We start from the raw sequence: 26954 nt of genomic DNA, 5'->3' as shown, positions 1-26954 counted from the left end.
GAGAGGAGGAGGTACAAAGTCAGGGACATAGGTTAGAAGGATGGTGAGGAAGGAGAGATGGACCTGCTGTAGGGGGCAGGAGTAGACCCATGGGTTTAGTAACCTCGGTCCTTGAGTTCTGGTTAGGAAAGAATTCAGAGCCAAGACCCAAACTATAAGAGAATGTTTATTTGGTAAATCACAGAGATAGAAAAAGTAATTCCTAGAAGAAATGGGCTTAGGAAACAAGTTATAGAGGTAAAGGAAGGTTGGGAGTGAGGTAGGTAATGATAGGGAGTGTGGGTGTGAGGGTAGGGAGGGGGGAGGGGAGACAGAGAAGGAAAAGGGAAAGGTGTGGGTGTGCTCCTGGGAGGGAGAGCAAGCTGCGTTCTCCTTCTATGGGGTTTAAGGGTGAAGATTTCAGGGGAGGTCCCAGGGGAAGATCTTAATAGAATATTCAGCAACTTTCCAGGTATGTCCTTCAGGTTTGGGGTCTCCACTGATTGATTGGTTGGTGCCAGGGCAGAGGGGTCATCTGGTCCTGTGTCTGGTTTTGTGGCTTTTCTTCTAGGCCTGGAGCTGAAATACAACTGAGACCTAGATGTTATATCTGGGAGGAAAGGTCAGGGGGTCCAAACTGCATGACCAGTGATATGTTAGAGGAGCAAAGGGACCCTGGGAGCAGGGTCCCGCACTAGAATTGTCTATTGCTGGGCACCTGGGGCTTTCCACCTTGGCGACCTTCTGAACCTGACTCATCGTCCTTGCTCTGCTCGTCTGTCTGTCTACAACAGACCCTCTACCCAGTATCCTGCTAAAATAGGTGGGAGACACTGCTGATGGTTTCTGTTGAAGGTAGAATCCCAGCAGGCCCAGTGGTTGTCAGTCCTTCACAGTCCCGAAGATGTGCGTAATTTTACTTTTGCAAAGTTATAAACTTAATCTGAATTAGGGAAATCATCAATTTACTGTACATTCTTTTCCTTTGGGAAAAAAAATGAAGCATACTTTTCAGTAAGAGAGCTTCTTTGAGTGATGATAATAATTTAGTACATACATAAAAGCTGAATTTTCCATATTTCATTCAAGATATGAAAGAACAGAAAACTTAAGCTGAGTGTTTTTAACGATGCAAGTTATTGCGTACGACTTTGGTAGAATTTTTTCTGGAGCTCTTGTTTTGAGGTGTGCTGTTTTTTTTTTTTGTTTTTTTTTTGAACTGTCATTATTGACCAGGTGGTACTTTAAAATTAAATAAGGCCTACCTTCAACTGAAGAGATTCTGGAGCCAGTGACCAGTGAGATGGCTTGGGTGTGGGATAGTGGAAGAGATTTAGAGGCTATAACGGAGTTTTGCTAAGGAGGGCTGACAGGGTTCTCTCTAAAGAAGTCCTTTGTGCATTAAAACAAAGTTCTGCCTACGGCTGCCCTTTCCTAAGTGAAGGGCAGGTGTGATGTAGGGATTGCCTGAGTGTTACCCGTTAGCGGGTTCCTAGCAGGGTACCCTGGTTGCTTGTTGCATCGTACGGATGGTGTCTTTCAAATCCTTTTTGATTTGCATTTTTATGTTGGGGCAATTTTACCAAAAATATCCTTCTATTAGGAGAATACAGGAATTTAATCAGTATGAAATCTTGGAATGTTCAAGTCTCAGAATAACTAATTAAATATGTAATAGGCAAATGTGACAATTTGGCCCTGCTATTCTATTAGATTGAATATAAAAAGGCATAGCCGAAGAAAATTTATTTTGCTTAAAATAAAAGCGTACATTTTAAAGTTGGCTTTGGAGAGCTGGAAGCAATTGTATTGTAAGTGTGTGTAATTATCTGCATTCCTTTCCAACCTCTTTGGGATCAAATTGGTTTTCTCCAGGAAAGGCAATTACATGCGGGAGGCCACTTTTTGCTGAATTACTGTGCGGTGCACCCAGTGCGTCCCACAAACCTGAAATCACAGATCCGGCTGCTATGATTTATAATATCCATTAATTACAGCTTTGTATTAAAGGCTCTTAGTTTTCTGCTCCAGTAAACCCAAATTCTCCTTTTGAAGAAGAATTGCTTACATTAGGTCTTATGCTAAACAGTGAAAGTCCTGTCTTTTAGAATCTCATCAAAGGGCTGGATGCAGTAAGAACTTCTCAGTTGGCTTTAAATGTGCATTGCTGAAGCTGTTTAACTTTGGAGGGTGAGGAGGTACCTGGAAAAGATACTGGTCCTTGATGAGGAGGTGGCCCGCATCATGGTCCAGAAGGGAGAACGGCAAAGCATTCATCAGAAAGTGTTTATCCACCAGATGTTTGTTACCCTTACAGCATCACGACAGGCTTTGCACTGCACCTGGCCTGCACTCTGCTTTGTGGCTAGCTCCTTGGTTCTCAACCCCAGCTGTTCTTTACATTCACCCCCCCCCTCCCCCAATTAAATACTGGGTGTGGGTTTTCTTTAAAGGGCTCCTTGTGGAATCTAATGTGTAGCCAAGCATTAAGACACAGTCTATTCAGTCCTGTCTGATAACTTCCCTTTTCTTTCCTTTGTTTTTGGCCCCATATTCCCATATTCCTCTACAAGGAGAAAATATGATCGAGTGAAACAAATGAACAAAGCCAGGCTGCATTGTTTTCTCCTGGGCCTCTTCCAGAGTATAATTCTATTCAGAGGCAAACAGTTCCCTGGCAACTCTTTCCAGTTTTGTAACTTTGCTGTTTTCACCGATAAAGAGAATGTCTCAATCTAAGGTTTCTTTGCTAAACTTGACCATTTTCTAGCCAGTTCAGGAGCCTGCAAGCCTGTCAAAGCAGCTTTGACATTTTTTTGTGTGTGTCTGAATATTTAAAATCACATTTTGACTTAGGAAAGTTTTGAAATAAGGAATGATAGTGTTTTTCATGACCTCTTTCTTGCAAATTACTCATTAAACTCCATTTTGTTTACATTTCACATGCCTGAGGAATTTATTATGTATTCTTATTAAAGGAGGGGAGCCCAAGAACAGATTCATCTTACACAATATCAGGTTGCCCATTTGAAAATGGAGTTAGTGTCTATTATCTAATGATGCTACTTACTATGCTGTCTTTTATTTGAATATTAGAGGCCCAATGCACAAAATTCATGCACTCAGAGGGGGTATCTCTCAGCCCCGTCTGCACCCTCTCGTAGCCTGGGAGCCCTCGGGTGATGTCCAACTGCCAGCTTGTGAGCCCATCTTCAGGCTGAGTGGTGCTACCCTTGAGGGGCACCAAGGGGCAGCTCCTGCATTGAGTGCCTGCCCTCTGGTGGTCAGTGTGCATCATAGCAACCGGTTGTTCTGGTATTGGGCCAAAACTGGCTCTCTGACATCCCTTGAGGGATCCTGGATTGTGAGAGGGTGCAGACAAGGCCAAGGGACCCCACTGGTGCATGATGGGGGCTGGGGGGTTGCGGGAGGTTGGCCAGCCAGGAAGGGACCACAGGAGGGCTCCAGGGTGTGTCTGGCCTGCTCAATCTTGATTGACCTGACCCCAGCAGCAAGCTAACCTACCTGTCGGAGTGTCTGTCCCCTGGTGGTCAGTGCATATTATAGTGACAGGTTGACCGGTTGACTGTCTGCTCCCTGGTGGTCAGTGCATGTCATGGTGACTGGTCGACCAGTCGACTGTCTGCCTCTGGTGGTCAGTGCATGTCATAACAATTGGTTGAGCAGCCTTAGCATATCATTAGCATGTTACAGTTTGATTGGTTGAATGGACGACTGGACACTTAGCATATTAGGCTTTTATTATATAAGATATAATAAATTTTACATACAATGCAATTCAATCATTTAAAGTATACATTTCGATGGTTTTTAGTATATTCATGATGGTGTGCAACCATCACCTCAGTCAATTTTAGAACATGTTCATCACCCCCAAAAGAAGCCATTTAATGTTTAGCTTTCATCCTCAATCCATCTGTCTCCTTACTCTATGGTTTGACTACTCTGGGTATTTTACGTAAATGGAATCAATACAATATGTGATCTTTGTGACTGGCTTCTTTCACTTAGCATAGGGGTGTCGAACTCAATCAGAGAAGGGGCCAAAATCTAAAATCCAGCCTAAATCGCGGGCCGAATGGTTTACTGAACAGTCATAAACTGTCATTGTGATGGAAACGCAGCGGAGTGCAGTGATGACAGCGCGGTGCGGGCCACATTGCAAGGCCTGGCAGGACGGATTTGGCCCGAGGGCCTTGTGTTTGACACATGTGACTTAGCATAGTATTTTCAGGGTTCATTCATGCAGTAGCATGAGTTAGTACTTCATTCCTCTTTATTGCCTAATATTATTTCATTGTGTGGATGTAGCAGATGGGTGAGTTATTGTATGAAAGTAGCACATTGGTTATTTTATTCTGTCTTCAGTATCTTTCTCCTCTGACTCCCAACATTGTTTTGGTTATAACAGCTAAAGCCATGCCTCTCAGTAGCACAGGAGAGAACAGAAGCAGTTGCACTGTTAGGGATAGAATGGAACCCCTCATTCTTTTGTGCATTTATCACAGTTATATTGAGTGCCTAACATGTGCACAGCACTGTGCTATACATAAACTTATAAAGGAAATGGCGTAATGTTTGACTGTGCTGTAAGCATGTTTGTTGTAAGCAAAATCAGGTTCAGAAGAAGGAAATAATTGTTTCTGCTTATAATTTGAGGTTGCCAGTTCTCCTGGCTCCTAGGTCCTTTGTTTCTTTTTGTCATTCATCACCTTATCTGCCACTGAAGTGGCAATGGTCTCCGATATAGGAGCTCTGTTCAACAATTTCATTCTCCTACCCCCATACATTTAAATATTGAAACATGAATCTGAATCATTTTGGAATTTTTCCAGTTTAAAACCAATAAATATTCTTTTTAGAGTCTTGAAGGTCATAGGTTATAATGGATCCAAAAATGTAGAGTATCATTTAGTACCAAGTTATTCAGAAATGTTCAGAAATGGCAAAGTTCATTCAGCCACCAAAATTGCATAGTGATAATATCCTATTTAATTCAGCTGGAATTCAAGTTAAAGGCAGGTTTAATGGATGGGAAACCTTGTAGCTTCTGCGTACCCCGATAAGCAATGCATAAATACCAGTTGTAGCCACTTGAGTGAACTTCAGATTCACAAGAGAAATTCTCTTTAGGATATTTTGAAATGCCGTTCATCTGCTTCACTTAGATTTTATAGCTAGCATATCATCTTTTCTTGTTAAAGCTGTGTAGTATATCATATAAAAATATTCACAATGTCACTGTCTTTGTGTTTATAATTAGCTGTGAAAGATGAATGTTTCTCTGTACTTATATTGCTGTCTGCTAATACTCTGTAGGCCATCTCAATTCATTGATTTTATTATTATTATTTGAATATATTTTTATTGATTTCAAAGAGGAAGGGAGAGGGAGAGATAGAAATATTAATGATGAGAGAGAATCATTGATCAGCTAGCTGCCTCCTACACAACCGCTACTGGGGATCAAGGCCACAACCCAGGCATATGATCAGACCTGGAATTGAACTGTGACCTTCTGGTTCATAGGTTGATGTTCAACCTTGAGCCACACTGTCCGGGCTTGAATCATTTATTTTAAAAACCATGTTGCATAAGTAATATGATTATGCAATTTAAAACATTATAATAAACTGTAAGTACCGGGAAAAGATTTTATTTACTAATTTTGTAAGTAAGTTGGATTTTAAGGATTTTGTAAAATTTTGCTCCTAGTTTTTGAAGGTATGTTTGCTATTACAAATAGTACTGAATAGTTCTAATTTGAAGCATATGTATTCATTTCAAAGTATAGAAGTATAAAGATATTTCAGAATTAATAGCATCAAATATAAAAAGTGTTTCTTTAAAACTTGAAATCCAAAAGAAAATAGCCTTTTCCTCCACTCTTCAGAGGTAACCAAAACACCTTCTATTTGTGTAGCCTTTGTTGTTAAAAAAAAATTTAAATAAGTGTTTATTTTTATGCTGTGTTCAAATGTAATTTTTAACATTCACATGTCTCTAAGCTGTATATTATCAGCAACAACAACAGTAGATATTTTAGTTAAATAGTAAAAGACTGTAGATTTTTATGGGTGGAATAATAGACAGAAAGCTATAGCAGTGAGAGCGACTGGTGATAGGGGATAGGAGACTCCTGAGCAAAGACACTTCCAGATAATAACTTATATGGAAGGAGTCAGCATAAACCAAATAGTGTGTATGTGTGATTAGAGGCAGTAGTTTTTAAAGTAAGTTTATAGTAAGTTTAGATGGCACAGTATCCCTTGTTCATAGCCATAATAGATACTCATTGCATCAGCGATAATGCAAAATCATGCACTGCAGTAAAATGTAAGTAATAACAAGACAGTAGTGGCCAGTATTTATTGTTTACTATAAGCCAGACAATGTGCATATATTTAACACCTGAAATCCTGTGAGGTGTAGTGATTTCTTACTTTCTAGATGAAGAAACTGAGATACAGAGTTAAGTAACTTGCCAAAGAGAATTTAATCTTGACTAATCCCATTATCTGTGTTCTTCACCACTGTGATACTGCTATTTTTTTGTTATTTTTCTGTAGGATTTTTTTTTCTTGTGATGAAATGCTATATGTTCATTGTAACAAGTTAAGCAAATTAGAGACTATTGTCCCTTCCTTGTATGTTTCTTGACATACATATATGAGATATTTGGAGATTAACATATATTAATATTTTTTAGACTTTGTCTTTCTAAGAAAGTATATTTTCTTAGTTGGAAATTTGGAAGTGAACTTTAGCTGGTGGGAGTATTTGAAGTTGTGTCTACTTTGGGTCAGACAGACCTAGATTTGAAGCTTAGCAATGCCTGTCTGCTAACTATTCCCTAAGGCAAGCTCCTTAGGTCTCTGAGCCTGAGTTTCCCCATCTGTGAATTGGTTATCATCATCTCCATGGCTCTAAAACTGACTGTCATATAGTGAAGAGAATAGGTTGAACTATATTCTAGGTTAAACATTTATTTCAGTCTTTCTATATAATTTTAGTAGTTGGCCTAAAATGAAAATAAATCCTCTGAATTAAATCATCTGAACTGATTTACTTGAGTGTTAATTGATAACTCTGAGCATTATGTAGAAGTCTTTCTTCTACAGTAGTGCATGTGGAATTGCTTGATTGGCCATATTTACTTGGTTAATGTATTGTGGATTGCTAAAAAAAAAAGGCTTCAGAACTTAAAATAATTCTTTTAGAAAAAACAGGATTAGGAAAAGTTATTGGCTGGCTGCTTTTATTCATACCCTTTTTATGATTCATCTCGTTTCTCTGGTCTTAAGTCGAGAAGAACTAATGATTTTTCCTGTCTGAGTAGGGGATGATTTGCAGCTGGTCCATGGAGATTTCTGAAAGATAGACTTTTAAGCATAATCTAACATGTTCTTATTACTGTCTTACAAGGGAAAAAAGATTTTTCCCTCTGTCTGTCTCTCTTGCCTCTGGATATATTGCCCCATACACATGTGGCCTTTACAGAACACTGTCCTCATTATGGTGCTTAGATGGCTAAAGGAATGCTAGATAAAGACCTGGCAAATTGCACCTATTCTCTCTTCTCCACTGCCACACTATTGGCAAACACTAAACTTTCCTTTATTTTTATAATTATATTAAGAATGTTATATAAATGGAATAATATATTATGTAGCCCCCCTTAAAAAAAACACAAAAAACCCCCACAAAACAACACTTGTATTTTCAAATAATCTTAGATCCATAGGAAGTGTGAAATACAGTATAGATGTCCCTTCCATGTACTCTACTCAGTTGATCCCAGTGGCTGAATCTTGCACAATCATATTATAATATCAAATGCAGGAAATTGACATTGGCACAGTGTATGTGTATAGTTCTGTGGATTCATGTAAACACCAGGAGCACCAATATACACAGCTGTTCAGTCAACACAGAGATCCACCTCATTCTACCCTTTATGGCCACACCCACATCCTTCCTGCCTCCGTTCCACCCTTAATCCCTGGCAACCACCAATTTGTTTTCCATATAATTTTTTTCATTTCAAGAGTATTATTTATAGGGACTCATGCAGTATATGACCTTTTAACGTTGACTTTTTTGAGACCCACCCACGTAGTTGCATGTTTCAGTAGTTCCTTTTTATCATTTTGTGGTTTATTTAACCAATCATCTGTGGGAGAACATTTGGACTCTTTCCATTTTGAGCTATCATGAATGAAGCTGACATTAACATTTGTGTACAGGTTTTTGTGTGAACATAGGTTTTATTTTTTCCTTTGTGATGAATGCCCATGAGTTCAATTACTGACTTAAGTGGTAATTGCCTGTTTAGTTTTTTAAGAAGCTACTTCCCAGAGTGGCTGTTCCGTTTACATTTCTACTAGCAGTGGAAGAGTGGTCTAAGTTTTTTCCATCCTATCATTTGGCATCATCATTTTTTATTTTCTTCATTCTGATAGGTGTGTAAGGTAATCTCACTATGGTTTTAATTTGCTTTTCCCTCATGGCTAATGATATTGAACATTTTTCTCCCCATCAAATACTGTTTGAGTTAGAAATCGACGTGTTTCAAGGAATTTTTGTTTTTGCTTTTGTGATTTTTCTCTGGATTGGACAGGTAAGAATAGAAAGAGTCAGAAAGGTGAATTTGGAAGCTATTGAACTAGTTTAAGTGGGAAATTCAGAAGGCTTTTTGGCTGGCTAAGGTAAACAGAGAAAGAATGGTCTGCATAAATATGAAAAAGTAAGGATAATGGAGAGAAAAAGTAAATGAATATTTTGGTATTGATGATTTATGACTGAAAGTTCAGGTTACACTTGACAAAAATAGATAATTTTGAATTTTCTTTTTAATCTGGATATTCATTTGGCTCACATTTTGCTTGGATAAAAGCAATAGTAAGCAAAAGAAATATATAAGTCAGAGATCTGGAAGGGGCAACACAGGAGGGACCAATTTCATAGGCATTGGTGGTCAGCAGAGTCTCAGCCAATAGGAGATTCAGGAAGATAAGGGGGAAGAAAGGTATTGGGGACACTTTCAGTTTCCTTGTACATGCAAATGCAGATCTGAAGGGACTGAGGTATAAATGTGACCAATAAGCTTGGAGTTTTTTTTTTGTTTGTTTTTTTTTAAACAGGAGAAGTAAACATAGTTACAGAAAGAGAAAAGAGGGACCAAGAGAACCATTAAAGGTTTAAGACACATGTGAGAACAGGTTGTCTCAAAGCTGCAAGCAAAGGTCCTTGATGGAAGCAGGGTGTGAGGGGCATGTTAGGGACAGTGTTAGAGGCAGGAGGAAGCATCCTCTCTGTCAGGGAAAGTAAATACATCTTTCACGGCCCAGGAGGGAGGAGAGAGAAGGATGTGCAGAACAGAGTTTTGAGGAGGGAGACTGAGGACAAGCATCAGATGGCTTCTTTGATCTTGGGAAAGAGGATTTTTTTTTTTTTATCAGACATTTTGGATGATTCCAGGTTATTTATTTTTAAAACGATTGCTTTGATTAGAGCCCCAGGATATCAGTACAATACAATCTTTCATTAAATGTTTAAACAGCAGCAGCAGTAGCAGCAGCAGTGAAAAGAAGTGCCAGCAGCATAAACAATATATTTTACAATCCTGTCAGTGGGTTTGTTTAAAAGCGACACATACATGTCTACCTGTATATCATGCCAGAAAGAGACTGTATTTAAAATTGGATGGTGAGCATGAAATATACTAATCACATATGATAGTTAAAAACAAAACAAAACACCCATCACAAAATTGATCTCTCAGGTCTAACAGAAGCTAGGATTTTTTTTTAGTGATGCAGGGAAGATGAAAGGTTCGCTGGGCAAGGCATTGTAATACTGACTGTTCATTCACGCAGATTATGATAATCTGTAGGCCTAGAAGGCAAAAGAAGGAAGAGACTCAGCAGGAAGGGAATGGGAAAGTGAAGGAAATGCCCTTCGTTGTACTACACATAGAGTTTCTGATTATTGGGAGAGGTGATGGTGGTGTGTTATACCATCATTAATCACTAAGAATTAGGATTTCATCTAAAACGTTTCATCTAAATATTTAATAAAAGTAAAGTTAAATATTTATTTCTTGGCAATGTAAGGTTATGTAACTTGCAGTGAAATGTGAGCCAGTATTGGTCTAAATCTAAACTAAAGGCACAAGAAGACAAATAGTAATGTAGAAGTAGTAAAAAAATAAATGGCCTGAGTTTAGTGCTAAAATGATTAAGATATTAAGTAGTTCTGATATTCTCACAATAGTACAAGGCTTTGTATCATCTTATTCATTGATTTAATGGTACTTTATGCCATGTCAAATACTTGATCCTATGATTATTAGGTACTATTCATAGTTGAAATTTATTTACTTTGTCTTGCTTGTTCACAAATATTTATTTGATCTTGCTTGAGCTTCATAGACTTAAAAGCTTTAGCACATGGGAAATAAAAATGGTGTTTTTTCTCTTGGATAATTACATAAAATCTCTTTATAACTGATTCTAAAACCTGATGCACAATAGTATTTACACATGTGTTTGGAAAATAAATAATAGTGGTAGGGATTGTTGTAGGGATTATGCTGTCATTAGCAGTTGTAGTTGATTTTTTTCACCCTAGAATTAGAAGGCATAGACATAAGTGTATGGAATGAGAAAAAACGCACATGGTTTCTTGTAAACTCAGAATAAAAAATCCTTGCCTGTCTGTCCAGTTGTATTTTGTGAAACTACTCTTTTCCTCACTCTCCTCTAGCCGTACCTCGTTTTTCTGTCTCAGAGCCTTTCTGTATTCTCTCTTCACAGGGACTACTCTTTTCCCAGATTTTTGTGGTTCCCTTGAACACTTGCACTGTAGACCCTTACATTTGTTTTGCCCTCATCCTGGCATGCTCTCTACCCAGATTCTCATGTGGTTTGTGTTCTCACTTTATTCTGGCCTCTCTCCTCAAATGTCATCTTCTAAGAGAGAATGTTCTGTCTAAAATACCCTTGCCTTCCCAAACCTTCCTTCTGGCGCTGTATGCCCTTAACATGTTTTTTTGTTTGTTTGTTTGTTTGTTTGTTTTTAATTATAGCACAATCTCACAATACATTAAATTTTATATTTCTTTACTGTTTCCACCAAAGGGGAGGGATTTTTTTTGCCTTGCTCACATTTGTGTTCTTAGCATCTAGAACTGGGATTGTCTGGTGGGGGTGGGGGTGGGGGGTGGAGAGGAGAGGTACTCAAATAAGTAATGATGAATGGATACTTACTTAAGTTGTTATGCTCAGCTGAAACTAATATAATAAATGCCAGCTGTAATTGGAAGAAACAAACAAACATAGTTTCTTACAAATTATAGAGATAAGCTACTTTGGAGCTAGTATTTGGAGATACTTGAATAGGGAGTTAGTTGTCTGGGTTGGTTAGTAGAGGGACAGATAAATATCCACACTGCAGGATCAGATTCTGTGACCATGTGAATAGGCTGGGAAATCATAATTTCACATCCTTCTGGCCATGGTGGTTAGTCTAGGATGTCTTGGCCCAAACTGAGCTGGAGGACAGAAAACCTGGCTCTATTATGTGAGACCTTGCTGTACGTATTTTCCAGCGTATAAGACGACTTTTGAAATGAAAAAAAGTCAACCGAAAATGAGGGGCAAAAGGCCAAAATTTCACAAAAATTACCTGCAGATCTTAACAGCAAAGTAAGTCTTTTCTTTGAAGTGGGGGGTAGTCTTATACAGCGAATATAGGCCTAAACCTATCTTTTAACTGTAAAATTAGGGGGTCGTCTTATACGCCGGAAAATACTGTATCTGCTTTCTGTCGCTCTTCCTTAGATTCTGTGAGCTATTCCAGACTGGACTCCTGTTAATAATTGCTGGTTTCCCCTTTGGATAGTTAAAGTTTTGTGTCTGTTCTTTAACCCCTAAGAGTTCTGCCTAATACAGGTAGGCAGAGATGGTTCATGAGAATTCGTTCAGATCTTTCCATTATAAGATCTGAGCTGGTGTTAGTTTATGGTAAGGGTTGATAAGGATAGCCCTGTGTTTTCCTGTTTTTATTTTAGGTTTCTAAGGCAGAGTAGGAGATGGGAGGAGGGGGAGATATATCTATATTTTGAAAACTCTTAGTTTATAGGAAAATTGAGTGTCTATAGATGTTCACACATTATTACCAGTGGCTAGAGAATTATTCATTTATTTGCTTATTCTGTAGATGTCTAATGAGTGCTTATCCTGTGCAGGATATTATCTTTACAGGCAAAGGTTAATTACTTCATTTGTCAGTCACCCATTGAGTGAAAACTCTATGCTGTGCTTTTCGGGGGCAGAGATGGACAAGCCTTGGCCTCTGCCCTAAAGGAGCTTGCTGCCTGGGAGGAGAGCAACGAGCAGATAGGTGTGTGCAAAGCAGAAGCATGTACTGTAGAGACACCAACGAGGGAGTCTTCAGCTGAAAGGTTAAGGTGTAGGACAGATCGAAGTTTCCTGGAAGGCCCTTCAGGAATGGAAAAGATGAATATAGGTGTTTGCCAGGGAGATGGATGAGTTATATAAAAGGAGAACTGGATTCCAAAGAGCAGAGGTGTTGCAACTGCTGGGCCAATGGGAAGAACTGCTTTGCAGAATGGCTGGAGCATCTAGCCTAAGGGGAGGAAGGTTAGGGTGGGGGACTGAATGAAGCTGAAGCAAAGGGAGGTAGAACAGGCTAAGGGTTGAGTCCATTTGAAGGCAGTGAGGATTCACTGACAAAATTTAAGTGTAAGGGAACAACAGAGCAGTTTGTATTTAGCAGGATCCCTGGCATGACAAAGTGGAGTGTAGGCGGGAGGTATATAAGATGAGGCAGGAAGACCTTGGAGAGAGACATCTGAGGCCGCATGTTCTTAGACACAGGTTTATCCTTAAGGAAAGAAGAGGATCAAGAGACCTTACCTGGTTAGAGGCAGTAGATTCAGCCTCCAAAGGGCCCTAGGCACAGAGGATACATTCCTGATATGTCTAGTTTCGTGCCATGTTCAACCTCCCTAAAAGTTTATTGTCTTCCTAATTGAACTGCCATATTTCATATTAAATGACAAACCTAGAAATCAGAAATGAGATGTTGGAAAACAGTTTGATAAGCAGTATTGACCAGTATTTATTGTGAAAATACTTGGTCTCGTGAGATGATGTCTGGGAAAAATGGATCAAAATTGAGTAGACACACAACAATATTTCTGTGGTTTGTTATTTTATAAAAATTACTGGAGCCATAATCTTGTGTTCCCTCAGAGTATACATTTGTTTTTTTCTAGTGTGAAGCATAAAGGTTTTTATTCATATTCCTTAAAAAAACAATTCCAAAAAATGTGTGTGCTGAGTACAAATCAATTTAATGTTTATTTATAGTGGCTTTTATTTAGCCCCTGAATTTTACATTAGAAAAACAATTTTAAAAATCACTAGTCCAATTCTAACAATTCCCCTAGAAAATTACAACAAAGAAATGTCTTCTAATGAACTTGCTTAATATTAATTTTTAATTGGAACAAGCACTCAACTTGATTTTGAATCAGTGTCTTCAAGTCCACCCTCTTCTACAAAATATTCATGTAGTAAAGACAGACAAGAAGGTGGAAAGTAGTGTAAAAGGCATATATCTAACATATGTCTCAAGGTGTTTGTATGTGTGTTTGTATATATGAATGTATGTATATTATTTTGTAAATAATTGTCTACTTTTGAGTAAAAAATGTAGCAATGTATATCATGTTTGGAGCTGAATATAATTGATCAATAAAGTTTGGGACCTTAAGGTCATTATTTTTATGGTATTACAAACACTATATTTAGAAATAATGAGAAGTAAACACATTCACTGACTTGTGGAGGAGACATTTTAGTAAAAACCACATAGTAATAGTTTGATTTTACTTTTTTAGAAGCAGATTGGATCCATTGGGAATTGACATGATTTGAGAATTCAGTAAATGTATTCTTGGGGTAATTACTTCAAGGGTAATAAGCTTGTGAATTCTGAGCAAAGCTTAGTCAAGATATTTGAATTAACAGAACTAATAGTAGCCGAGATCGGTTTGCCTTAGTGGATAGAGCGCCAGCTTGGGGACTGAAGGGTCCTGGGTTCGATTCCGGTCAAGGGCATGTACCTTGGTTGTGGGCACGTCCCCAGTGGGGGGTGTGCAGGAGGCAGCTGATCGATGACTCTCTCTCATCGATGTTTCCAACTCTCTATCTCTCTCCCTTCCTCTCTGTACAAAATCAATAAAAATATATTAAAAAACAAAACAAAAAACTAATAGTAATGGTCATGGTGCTAGTTGAGTACTGGTTAGTACTAGCAACAGCCAGTAGCTCTTAGTACAGAGCTTGTTGTTTTTGCACAATACATATTTGCTGAAAAAATAAGTAAAGACATATTACATGTATGTTTTATTTATTATTCTTAGTTCTTAGAGTAGGCATGTAAAATAGGAACAAGTCCCCTCACTTTATACATGAGGAATTTGAGGCACGAAAGGAATTAACCCCTTATTTCAAGGCCATATTGCTAGGAAGGATTAGGATTTGGATCCAGGCATGTCTGACTTCAAGCTCAGTGTGGCATCATTCATTACTGTATCTTTCTGCCTGATTTCTCACTTCTTTTTCCAGTCTTATATTAAAATCCCATAAGTAACTCTGGCTATAGTGAGATGATACACAATATTGATTTTGTGTTGTAGGTAGTTGGAAAGGAGAATTTCACTGGGACAGACAGCCACAAATGGTGTGGTGTTTGGTGGTGGTGGTGGTGGTTGGAAACCCTCACCCCCATCATCTGCAATCTATAATAATATGAACCAGGAACACGCTCCTGGGAAAACTGTAGTCTACACAGGGCAGTTTGAAAGCTGTGCTGGTTTAACAGTGGAAATGGGAGGATTAGTACAACAGAGGAAAGGTGGTTAGTGGTCACTCAGTCATTCACTGAAAAATATGTGATTCTGAGAATGTTTTTTTTTTTTAATATTGAAAAGAATTTTAATTGATCCATTGCAAAGACATTGAACAAGCAAATAATGTTAAAAAACTTTTAAAATAAAATATTTAAGACAAAATAGCAGTACAAAAAATGAGATGTTTGCATAATTATGCACATTTTAATACTTTCACATTCTTTTTGGAACTCAAGCCTTTAAATTTTGGAACCATGTTAACTTACAGGCAAATAAAAGAATGTAATGAACATGTCCTACATAAAGTTATAACCTGGAAAACTACTTCCCTAGAGTATTATTGCCAGATAGCAATTAAATGTTTTTTAGAATCAACAATCTGAATAATTCCTTGCTTTTCAAAGTAACCAAGAATTATACTAGAAAACTGATTTTTAGAGAGATTAAGACATTTGGCTGTATCTACATAATGTCATGTTCTCTGGCCCATTAACCTAGATATATGTATTCACTAACCTAGATATATTTATTCACTAACCTTGGTTCTGATACTATACATTTTGTTAGATGTCTTAGAACAAGTAAGATGTATTTTAGATACGCAAAAATTTTAAAATGTGATAATATGAATCATCTAATCCTAATTGGGCATCCATTTTGTTGATGATTTCAATTAACAGTAATAATTATACTAAAGATAAATAGCATAATTAACATATTCATACACCAAAAATTAAATGATAGTAGTGCAGTTACTAAGTTTAATTTTAATTAAATCTGGTTAGAATTTCTTTTGAGTAAAGATTTTTAAAAAGATTAAAACATTAAGCTATATAATTCTTTTCTCCACAAATATCTTATTTTTATTACCTTACCCTATTATTGTACAAACTAGAAATTTAGAACACTTTCTGAATATATTCAACTGAGCTGCTATCTGTAAGGTGAGAATTCTGTGTACAGAATTTAGAAATTACCTTTAAAAATTGGGCATTGAAATAATTTGTCTTTAAATTTTCCTGTTTGCTTCTGAGTAAGCATGAAATAACTCTGGTACAAAAGTGCTTAATAAAATGCAAGTGGTCACATTCTTGTGGAAAACATGTCAGTATTCCTATATAAGGGGCAAGTAATTTCCAGCTATATCTGCAAAGTTTCATAATTAAGGATTCAGAGTGTTAGTATACATCATCCAAAGGTTTTTCTTTTCTTTGAATCTCCAGATAATTTTCAACAAATTTATCCCTGAGTTTTCAATTCATAAAGAATTAAACAACCAGGTTGTGTATGTGTGTGCGCGTGTGTTTTAGTATTTTTATTTTGACATTTGCTAAGTAGTTATTATATGATAAGAAACTGTCTTAACTCATCCATACAGTAACTATTCTATAGTTGGAATTGGCTTTAACTATTAAAATTGTATACAAGGAAATTAGCAGTGTTGCAGTACTTGGCTGTGAATAGCTTGTCATCCTGGTGTTGGGTCAGAAAATGCTATTTCATTAGTTCTGAGAAAACAGCCAAACATGAAGTGATAACTGAGTATGTCCTATTAGTTGTCTTGCAATGCATTTTCTTCTCTTAAACCTGAAGACCCAGACTCTACTTATTCCACAGACTGCAGGTACTGGTACATTTGAACATTACCAAGCCCTGTGACATTCCTTAGAACTTGGAGGTTCTGGACTAGTTGGTTCAGACGGGACATGGAAGGTCTGATGGGTTCTGCAATTAAACACCCTACTAATTACTCTCTTTTCATCAGATATATTTTTGTTTGGACATCTGGGAACAACTTGCTGAAAGCCCAATTCATTACCAACAAGTTCTTGCACTTCTACCTTTTTGATAGCCTAATTTGGATCATGTGGAAGAACCAACACAATTTTCCCATCCCAAAACTGTGCTACTACACGTTCTTTATTTTTAAAAATATATATTTTATTGATTTCAGAGAGGAAGGAAGAGGGAGGGAGTGAGGGAGGCAGACAGAGAGGGAGGAGAAGGGGAGGGAGAGAGAAACATCAGTGATAAGACAGAATCATTGATCAGCCTTCTTCACACCTCCCACCGGGGATCAAGCCCACAACCTGGGCACGTGCCCTGACTGGGAATGGAACCATGACCTCCTGGTTCAAAGGTCAGTGTTCAACCACTGAGCCACGCCAGCTGGACACATTCTTTTTTCCGCCTGTGTATTTGATTCCCTCCAGAAATCTGTGGTGATGATGAACATGCTGCAGTTCATCTTCAGGGTCGGAAGCAGTATAGATCATGCCACAAGACTTACACATGGTGGCTCCAAAGGTTTCTGACGTGCATCGGTGATGAGCTAATTTTTTGTTTCTTTATTTACATCTCTGGCATTAATACTTTTCTGTGTATTGGTCTCTTTCAAAAAGTTAGTAGGGGTGATGGATGCCACAGAAGACTGTTCTCCAACTAGAGATCTTTTTGTATTGACTGAAGATGCACTGAAGATGGGATAGATAGTGGATACTGAAGAAACTACCTTGCTTTCACTGTCAGAATCCTCTGAAGAAAAACATGTATTTTCTTCAGGTTTATGCTCCCTTGAAGAAACTACTCCAGTTGATGAATCCTTTATTATTAATTTCTCTTCATTTTTACTTCTCATACCCAGCAGATCAATGTTCAATTCCTTTTCTAGCAACAAGTACTTTAGCACTTGCCTTGTCTCAAAACTTTGTCTTTCATTGACAGTCTCTACTCAGAATCTTTAATCACTTCTGATTTATTCTCTTGAGTGAGTCCCAGAAATGGTTATTTTCCAGAGACAATTTTCTAAGAGAGGATTTTTTTTCCTAACAAAAAATGCTGCTCCACCCTGGAGTGTTACTTGTGGTTTGACTTTTTGGCTTAGAACTCGAGGAGCATTTAAATTATTTTCAGCTGAATAACAACTATTCTCTTTCTCTACAATGGGTTTGCAGGCCACTCAATTTTGCTTGGAATTTTTAGAATTCTTTGATACAGGCTTGCTGCATTTATAACTTAGTTGACACTTAGCAGTTAAACTCTTCTGTGTTTTTTTTCCTTCATCTTCTTGGAGCAGATTGGTTTTTCCTGCATTTTTTCTGTCACATGGGGAAAAAGGTACTTCATTATTAGTGTTTAGATAAATGGGTCTATTCACTGTTATCATCTTTCTCTCTAATGGACTGAGATAACACTTATTTTTGTTATAAAAGGGTACAGTAGACACACAAGATTTAAAAGGTGGACCTTGATTTGCAGATGCTAATCTTTCTTTTTCAGTTGTTTTGAGCAGACTTGAAATGACCTTGTTGAGAGCAATGCACATTTTCTTTTGATCATTACTTTGGCAAGTATATTTTTTATTAGGTGATGAAAATATATTTTCAGTAAAGTCCCAAATTAATTTCTTTGATGGAATGTCAGATAATAGGTTGTCACAGTTCAAAGATTTCTACTTCCTTTTCCTTGGAGTAAAAGCTGACATCTTTTTTTTTTTTTTTTTTTTTTTTTAAAAAAATATATTTTTATTGATTTTTTTCAGAGAGGAAGGGAGAGAGATAGCTAGAAACGTCAACTAGAGAGAAACATCGACCAGCTGCCTCTTGCACACCCCTACTGGGGATGTGCCCGCAACCAATGTACATGCCTTTGACCGGAATTGAACCTGGGACCTTTCAGTCTGCAGGCCAAACCGGTTTCGGCAAAAGCTGACATCTTCTTAATTGAACCCCTGCACCTCAGAGCCCTAGAGCTGTCCTCAGCCAAGCCAGTTGCTCCACCCCTGAGAATGTTTTTGTATAATATTTGTTGAGCAAGTTACACCTTGTTGAGGAGTCCCACTCTGTGGAGCATAGCTTAGGGCTGTGGTCGGCAAACCGAGGCTCTTTGGCCCCTTGAGTGTGGCTCTTCCACAAAGTACCACGGCCTGGGTTAGTCTATTTTGAAGAAGTGGTGTCAGAAGAAGTTTAAGTTTAAAAAATTTGGCTCCCCCCCAAAATTTCAATCGTTGTGCTGTTGATATTTGGCTCTGCTGATTGAGTTTGCCGACCACTGGCGTAGGGCATGACAATGCCTGCCACCACTATGTGGATTGTAGGAGTCCAAGTCACCAAGAAAGGCATAACTCACACAGACGTTAGATGGAACAGCACTTTTTTTCACAGAGAAGAGGCAGAGCAAGTCAGCTTCAGTTGAGAACACGGGTTCCCTGTGGGCACGCGATGCCACAGGGGGATGATCTGCAAGCACCCTCTGTGCTGCAGGTGAAGGACCTCATTTACTTACTGCCCAGAACAGAGAGAGCAGTGGGCTTGGCCAGGTGCCACATGACACAGAGGCTCACGCAGAACAACAAAGGTCAAACCCAGAGCATGTAAGGATATTCCCAAAACAGAGAGATACGACCAGTACAGGTTGTAAGAGCGCTTTACCTCTTTGTAAGAAAATCTGGGCCCCAACCCTCTTCTAATGCCGCACATGACTGCCTCTCCCAATACTTACGTTGTACCAGAAATACCTCAGGTTAGTTGTGTGAAGGAGTTTGGCTGTATTTTAGGAAGTATTTTTAATTGTTGATATTAGTCTGATAATTGGAATACATGTTTGTTTGTATTTTTAAGTGTACCTGTGGTACTTAAAAAGTGTTAGATTACTTACACTTAGTGTTGTCAATGAATCCTTACAGGATTTTATCATATTTTACCAGCTTCCTAAGCTGTAGCACAGGGATCTCATTCCTTTGCTAAATGATCTGGGGTTGTGTGAAGGTAGTTAATGGGGATTGTTGGCTTTCTGTGCCAAAGCTAACCATGGAGAGGAAAGAGGAAAGCATGGACCAGAGGAAACAACCCAATAACTGAAGAACCCCAGGGGTGACTGAGGCTGTTGAAAGTTGGTGAATGTGCGTGGATAGTTTAGCCTATGGCATGGGGTTGCCTGAGGAATCAGGTCATACATTAGTTTGTTTCTTTCCTTTTAAGATTTGTGTTGACCTGATTTTCTCCAATTACTTTGAAACGATAATTGCTGCCCTTCTGTTACAGAAATTGATATCATTAGGGTGCAGTTAGGGCGGTGTGACAGCCCTGCTGGGTGTTAACAGGCACATGTTAACCAGCAGACCAGGCTCATTCCTTCCAGGGCTCACAGATCATACTTCACAGAGATGCCTTCCTCCACTGCTGCCGCTTTAAGAGATTAAAGGCTAAAAGGAGTTGCCAGGTGGCACACAGCAAAAGAAGTGGTCAAGAGTGGTTATTTGGCGCAGGTGGCTCATCCCCTCCATCTTTCTCAGAACTATCGGGAAAGGTAGTAGTAGGACTTGGGTTTTGGCCTTTTTTTTTTTTTTTTTTTTTTTTTTTTAACACACGTTTCCAGATCTGTTAGCTCATATCCTTTGGTGAATATGACCACCTACACCAAAATATTGGGATGCATGAGGAGTACAATCACTATTGAAAGCATAATGGGATAAACTGAATAGTATATATTTAATGAAGCAGAGTTGTGAGAACAAAGGAATCAGTAATTTAAAATAGACATAATTATATACTATATCCTGTGATAAAGGAGGATAGTATTAGTATTAAGAAGGAACAAGAAGTGACAAAGAATAAAACAGAAATATTAGATAGACAAATGTAGCTGAAGGAAAGAATTGAATAAACAGATAAATAGTATGGATACAGGAGAAAACTAAGCTAATGAACTTGAAGATCATGTTGTAGAAATCTGAAGGCGGAGGAAAAGCAGAGATAAAAAATATCAAGAAGGCTAAAAGAGATGATGAAGAGAGATATTAGTGCTTTCATTAGAATAGTAGGATTCCCAGAAGGGAGAAAAGAAATTGAGGAGAGAAAAATATTGAAAAAAATAATGATGATAAATTACTTAAAATTAAAAAAGAACAGTCTTTAGATCAAAAGGGCTAATAGAATACCAAGGAAGAAAGATATGAAAACCTGCATCTTGGTAGTCTAGTGAAATTTAAGAATATGATATGTGCTGAAACCGGTTTGGCTCAGTATAGTGCGTCAGCCTGTGGACTGAAAGGTCCCGGGTTCGATTCCGGTCAAGGGCACGATGTACCTTGGTTGTGGGCACATCCCCAGTGGGGGGTGTGCAAGAGGCAGCTGATTGATGATTCTCATCGATGTTTCTAACTCTCTATCCCTCTCTCTTCCTCTCTGTAAAAATCAATTTTATTGATTATATATATATATATATATATATATATATATATATATATATATATATATAATTATATATATATAAATAAAAGAATATGATATATAACACCTTAATCAATATAGAAATTAAAAAAAATATCATAGCTAAAGAAATCTAAAAAGTTTTGGAACACAAGCATAGATTATCCACAAATGAACATAAATCAGACTAAATTATCTTTTCAGCTCAGAGGTTCTCAGTTATTTTGCATATTCCTAAGGTTAGGGAAATTGTTTGTATAATATGTAATTCAAACCTTATAAAATAAATTTACTAAATCACATTGCATTTACTAAAGTATTTCTCCATGGAATAAGGAACATGCTTGGTTTTATAAACTTCTCGCTTGAAAAAAATTTAGGGTGGCTGATCACAATATATAATTTTATGACTTTATATAAATAATTGGGGAAAGTTGTTATTTTTATTAAAGGGATACGTCTTTCCTTATTTTCTTATTTTCATTTTATTTTTTTAATTGTTCTTGATCTCATATTGGGCTAAATACTTTTTAGAGATATGTTTTTGTAGCCATAGAAGTAAAATAGATAATTTTCTACTTCTTGTAATTAGATATGATTTTTAGTTGCTCTTCTTCATGCTCCTGGATTTTCAATTATTTAAAATATTTTACATATCACTGCTTATGTACCAGAAAAAAAGCCATATTCATCTTTTGTTCAGAAATTCTCTGTCCAGTAAAAATATAATGTGACACATATAATTTAAAAATGTCTATATCCACATTTAAAATGTTTTATAAGGATGAAATTAACTTTACTGTATTTTATTTACCCAATGTACACTAAATATTATCCGGCTGACATGTAATCAGCATACATAATTTAAAACGAGATATTTTACATTCCTTTCTGCATACAAAGTCTCTGAAGTTTGGTGTATTTTCCAGCACATCTCCATTTGGACTAGCCAAGTTCCAAGAACTCGGTACCACGAGCGGCTAGTAGCCAACACACTGTGAGCGCACCCCTAAAGCGAATGATCGTTCCGTGTTCTGAGAAGTGGTGGGTGGCTAACGAGTTCCTTGTAGGAAGGGATCTTCTTGAATTAAGGAATCTTAGCGCTGAATGGTCCTGTAGCAACTGATACTTCTACCCATTAATTGCAGCTAATCATGAAAAGGGTGTAAGACATTATTTGATTGCTGTTGTTTTCAGGGTAGAGCTAATGTTAAACACTTAAATCTATAGACTGTGCCGAGATTGGCTGATTTTATAGTTGTATAGTTGTAGTTCATATAGTTCCTCCTGGTCTTTTAAAAGGCAGTTCAGACTTAACGTGGACAAAACTGAAGTTCTGATCTTTCCTTCCAGATCGGCTTCTGCTCATATTTAGTGAGTGGCATCTCTGTTCTTTCCCACCACAGGGCCAAAAATTCTTTCTTTGACTGCCAGCTAGCACAGTGAAAAGTCACAGGCTGCTGTTGCAAATGTCCGGCTCCCTTAAGTCCTTAGCTGCCCATGCTTTTGCAGTGATGTATCTTTAATGAAAGAAGTCTGCTGAGTACTTTTAAGTAATGTTAATGTCACTTTTAAAAAAAACACCTCAGTAGAGATTTAGGCCAAACCTATGTGTTTTTCAATACTTGACTTTAAAATTCTGTCAGCTGTCTGATAGTTCATATGCCAACACTGTTGAAGCATCTTGGTAGGACTGATTTTAGTTCCTGCTGGCATTCATTTACATCTGATTGAAGGGAGCAAACTGAGGGCTGAGTATAAGGCTGGCAGAAGGGCAGATCAGGAAAGCCAAGCTTTGCATTTGGTGTAATACTGTGCTTTGCCCTGGACGTCTTGTGGTCATATGAGCAAACGTTTTATTAGATAAAGCAAACTTCGGCTAAGATACAAACCTCTCCCTCTCCCCAGTTTTATAACTGTTGATGACTCTTTACTTGCAACAAAATTTTTATTTAAGGATTGGCTGCTTCAAAGTAATACTGACTGGGGCCTTTCTGTGTGTAGTGAGATCTTTTGGAACTAACATTGCCTAACTAACAGAAAAGGGTTTTTGTTCTTTTTTCCTAAAATATGTAATAAAATACGGAGGTGTCAGATATAAAGGATGGCTCTTGCTCAGACTTGTCCTTTGCTTGTCTGGTTATTCATCAAACACTATCAACTCGATTGTGCCAGGAAATAAGAAATATTGTCATTAGAAAGCAATCAGTCAAATGTGTATCAAGGTCTTTTAAAAGGCTCAACTAGACCTAACCAGTTTGGCTTAGTGGATAGAGCATTGGCCTGTGGACTCAAGGGTCCCAGGTTCTATTCTGGTCAAGGGCATGTACCTTGGGGGTGTGCAAGAGGCAGCTGATTGATGTTTCTCTCTCATTGATGTTTCTAACTCTCTCTCCCTCTCCCTTCATCTCTGTAAAAAATCAATAAAATATATTTAAAATAAGATAAGATAAAAGGCTCAACTAACTGTTGATATCAAAGGATGTTTTACACATATGATATGCTAAAATGGTTACTCTTAGGAACTGTCTTTGACAGGCTTGCTTTAACCCCCTCTCTCTTTTTAAAAATATATGTTTTTATTGATTTCAGAGAGAGGAACATAATGATGAGAATCATTGATTGGTTGCCTCCTGCAGACCCCACGCTGGGGATGGAGCCTGCAACCCTGGCATGTGCTGTAACTGGGAACTGAACGGTGATGTCCTGCTTCATAGGTCAATTCTCAACCACACCAGCCAGCCCCTCTCTTGACTTCATACCATAGTACTTTCAGCCAGATGGGCTAGGTGCACTTAATGTTATGTCACAGTGGTGCAGCTTGCAGGAAAGTGTCAGCTAGAGTCCATTCCCTCACTAAAATGGCAGCTCCTAATTTCAGGCAGTCAAAACAATAGGCAGTTGTTATAATAATAATCATAGCCACATTATTTTCTAAAAATCTTTCCAGCTAAGCATGGAAGGATTCTTTCAGACCACTATCTCTTCTTTACCATAGAATTTAGTTATTATTTACATTACAGGCATGTCAAACTCATGGCCAGCAGGTCACATGTTTGACATGCTTGGCAACTTTGAAAATAATAGAAAGGCCATAACCTGGAAGGATATAAGGAATAAGAAAAGTATCTACTTTTCTCAGAAAAATAGATCTCTGCATGCAATTTTAACTTATAAGGTCATCTAAATGAACAATGAACAGATTTATTCCTTTATGTTAATGAATTCAGAAACTTGGGTTTGTGTTCTTAAGGGGATTGTATGTTATTTGAAACCTCCATGAGTTTATTATGATTGCCAACGGGGAGGGGATGAGGAGAGGTGGTGGAAGGTTTAGGGAGGATAAACGGTGATGGAAGGAGATGACCTGGGTGGTGAACACACAATGCAATGATGTGCTGTGGAATAGTGCACCTGAAACCTGTATAATTTTGTTCACCAGTATCACCCTAATCAATTCAATAAGAAGAAGAGAAACAGCCATAAGTTTAGAAATGAGAAGACAGCAGGGATCCAGGGAAGTACTTGTGCTAATTCCTCATTTGGGAGGAAAAAAGGCAAGAAAGAAAAGAGGAGGCCTTGTGGGAACAAGTTGAAATATTTAAAAATACATTAATTTTATGTTTCTTCTTGTTTCTTTAGTTATCTTACATGAGCTTTCTCTCTAAATTTATGATTAAGTGAATCTTTCGGAAAATGCATCTAATCTGATGTTAGAATGTGCAATGAAAAGTCCATTGTTGTGTTTGAATGTTCCTATCACAGCAAAGACATTTTACTTCTCTGTTTCCTTTTCATAATGAACGGTTGTTAATGAATGGTTGAGTTTTATGTCCTAGTAATGGAAATTATTTATTTTTGTCTGTTCTGATTTGTTTTAAATACATTCAGATGTTTTTATAATTAATCACAAAGCTCTAGTTTGAGCAGGCAGAACATGCTTCTCTCTGTGTAATTGAAAGCTGGTCAAATATTTTAGGAAGCTTCCTTTAGAAGCTTAAATATAAAAATTCTTTGGTGGAGGAGCAAAATTATATAATAGCCTATAAAGGAAAACTGTAGGACTACTTCGTGAACAGAGAAGATTGCTTAAATTTCAACTAAATTGAATTGAACCTAAAAATAGTATAATGTCTGATTATTTCAGGTGAGAGAAATAGACTGTGAGATGTGGAGGCACATTGAGCCATTTACACTTAACTAAAAGCATTTCCTACACTTACAAAGGGTCTCTGCCAAGGAAGAAATCAAGGTGCTCTGAGACAGCAGGGAAAATTAAGTCACAGAGGCAAGGAAAGGTAGGAAGCAAATGAATAGTTTCTGCAGCATCTGTTAGCATAACCATTAGAGGTATGTTGTTAGCCATCTGGGGCCACATTCCTTGAATTATAAATCTGGATCAGTGGTTTGAAGTTCAGTGGCTGCATTTCCCTGTGGAAGGAGATGGAAGTCTCTATATGTCCTTGTTGATCAGTTGTTTCTGATCACCAAGGGCCCTCTGGTTCTGCAAGGGCATCCCCAAGGACAGCTTGTTTTGTCACACAGCAGATCAATGTCACAGGCGCTTCAGTAGAAATCCTATTCACCCCTTCACTCCCATTGCTTACATGTCCAAGTGTTCATAACAGTCCCAAATCAAAGGAAAAAGAGTTCTTGTAAAAAAAAAAAAAATGAAAGTATTAACTTATTCAGACAGATCTTTTGCGCCTCTTCACTTTGGTAATTAAATATTTTTATGGGTCCCTTTGATTCGAATTTCAGCTTATTTAATAAACAGATTTTAAGTATATAAGTGTAGTCTAGAAGAGATTATATTGAATTTAGTTTCCAACATTGGAAGTGGTACACCAGTTAGTAATATTTAGAAAGGAGATAAGATCGCCAGTGTAATGAGAGGTTTATGCCTGACATTTATAATAGGAAATAGACTCAGCAGGAAGTTGAAGACTTTTGGATTATACTACTTAAAGAAGATAAATAACATCCACTACGAAAGCCACTAGCCTGTCTGGGCAGTCTTTTAAACATTTACTGGAAGCCTATAGATACAGTTGGCAACTCTAGTGCACACAGTAGAATTTATGTGCATATTTAGGAAGCTTTATGAGAAACTTCCACATAATAAGATTTTGTTCAAGATTCATGCTTACAACAAACAGTGAAAGAACAGTTGGGTTCTGGAAAACCCAGATAAGAGTATTTCTTACATTAAATAGGAAATTGACAAATGTAAATTTAGGTAAATATGATGCAGGTGTTTTGGAAGACAAAAATGATAAGTGAAAATATGATCTTAATGAGTAAGGAACATTAGAACTTAAGTTATTGCCTCACAGATTGAGTGAAACATCCAGGAGGGTAAATGAGCTTTACAGTTTTCGCATATGAAGATTATGACTGAAACGGCAGTTGTATTCTTTCTGTAATTGTGAGGGTCACAGGACATGGCCCATGAAATCTGGCAAGACTCAGAACCATCTTAACCAGCTCCCCAACCCTCAGTGTATATGGAGACTAAAGGGAAACTGTAAGGAGTAAAGATGTGCTAACAAGTTTTCTAAAGCTATCATATGGCCAAAATATATGGGACTAGATGTACTAGGGTATAATAAAGTACATCTATACTAATATAAGGGTAATATGCTAATAAGACTGGGAGACCTTCTAGACGTCCTTCCAGACAAAGCCATGGTGGCAGAGCCAGGGCAGAGGCAGTTAGGGGCAGTCAGGCCAGGAGGGGAGGGCAGTTGGGGGTGATCAGGCCAGCTGGGGGGACAGTTGGGGGCGAGCAGGCTTGCGAC

The 26954-nt window shown here is 37.8% G+C and overlaps 1 protein-coding gene and 1 pseudogene across 3 annotated transcripts in view; one reads left to right on the top strand and one right to left on the bottom strand.

Annotated features, from left to right (window-relative positions):
* Positions 1-26954, top strand: part of PRIM2 (DNA primase subunit 2) — a 278619-nt gene that overhangs the window by 120641 nt on the left and 131024 nt on the right. The gene's annotated exons all lie outside the window — the stretch shown is intronic.
* Positions 16084-18428, bottom strand: LOC118705729 (annotated as a pseudogene).

This window comes from Pipistrellus kuhlii, unplaced genomic scaffold, assembly GCF_014108245.1.
Source record: "Pipistrellus kuhlii isolate mPipKuh1 unplaced genomic scaffold, mPipKuh1.p scaffold_m20_p_5, whole genome shotgun sequence".
In the NCBI taxonomy this organism is placed as follows: domain Eukaryota; kingdom Metazoa; phylum Chordata; class Mammalia; order Chiroptera; family Vespertilionidae; genus Pipistrellus; species Pipistrellus kuhlii.
Note: the sequence above shows the minus strand (reverse complement) of the source record. Positions and strands in the feature narration are given on the sequence as shown.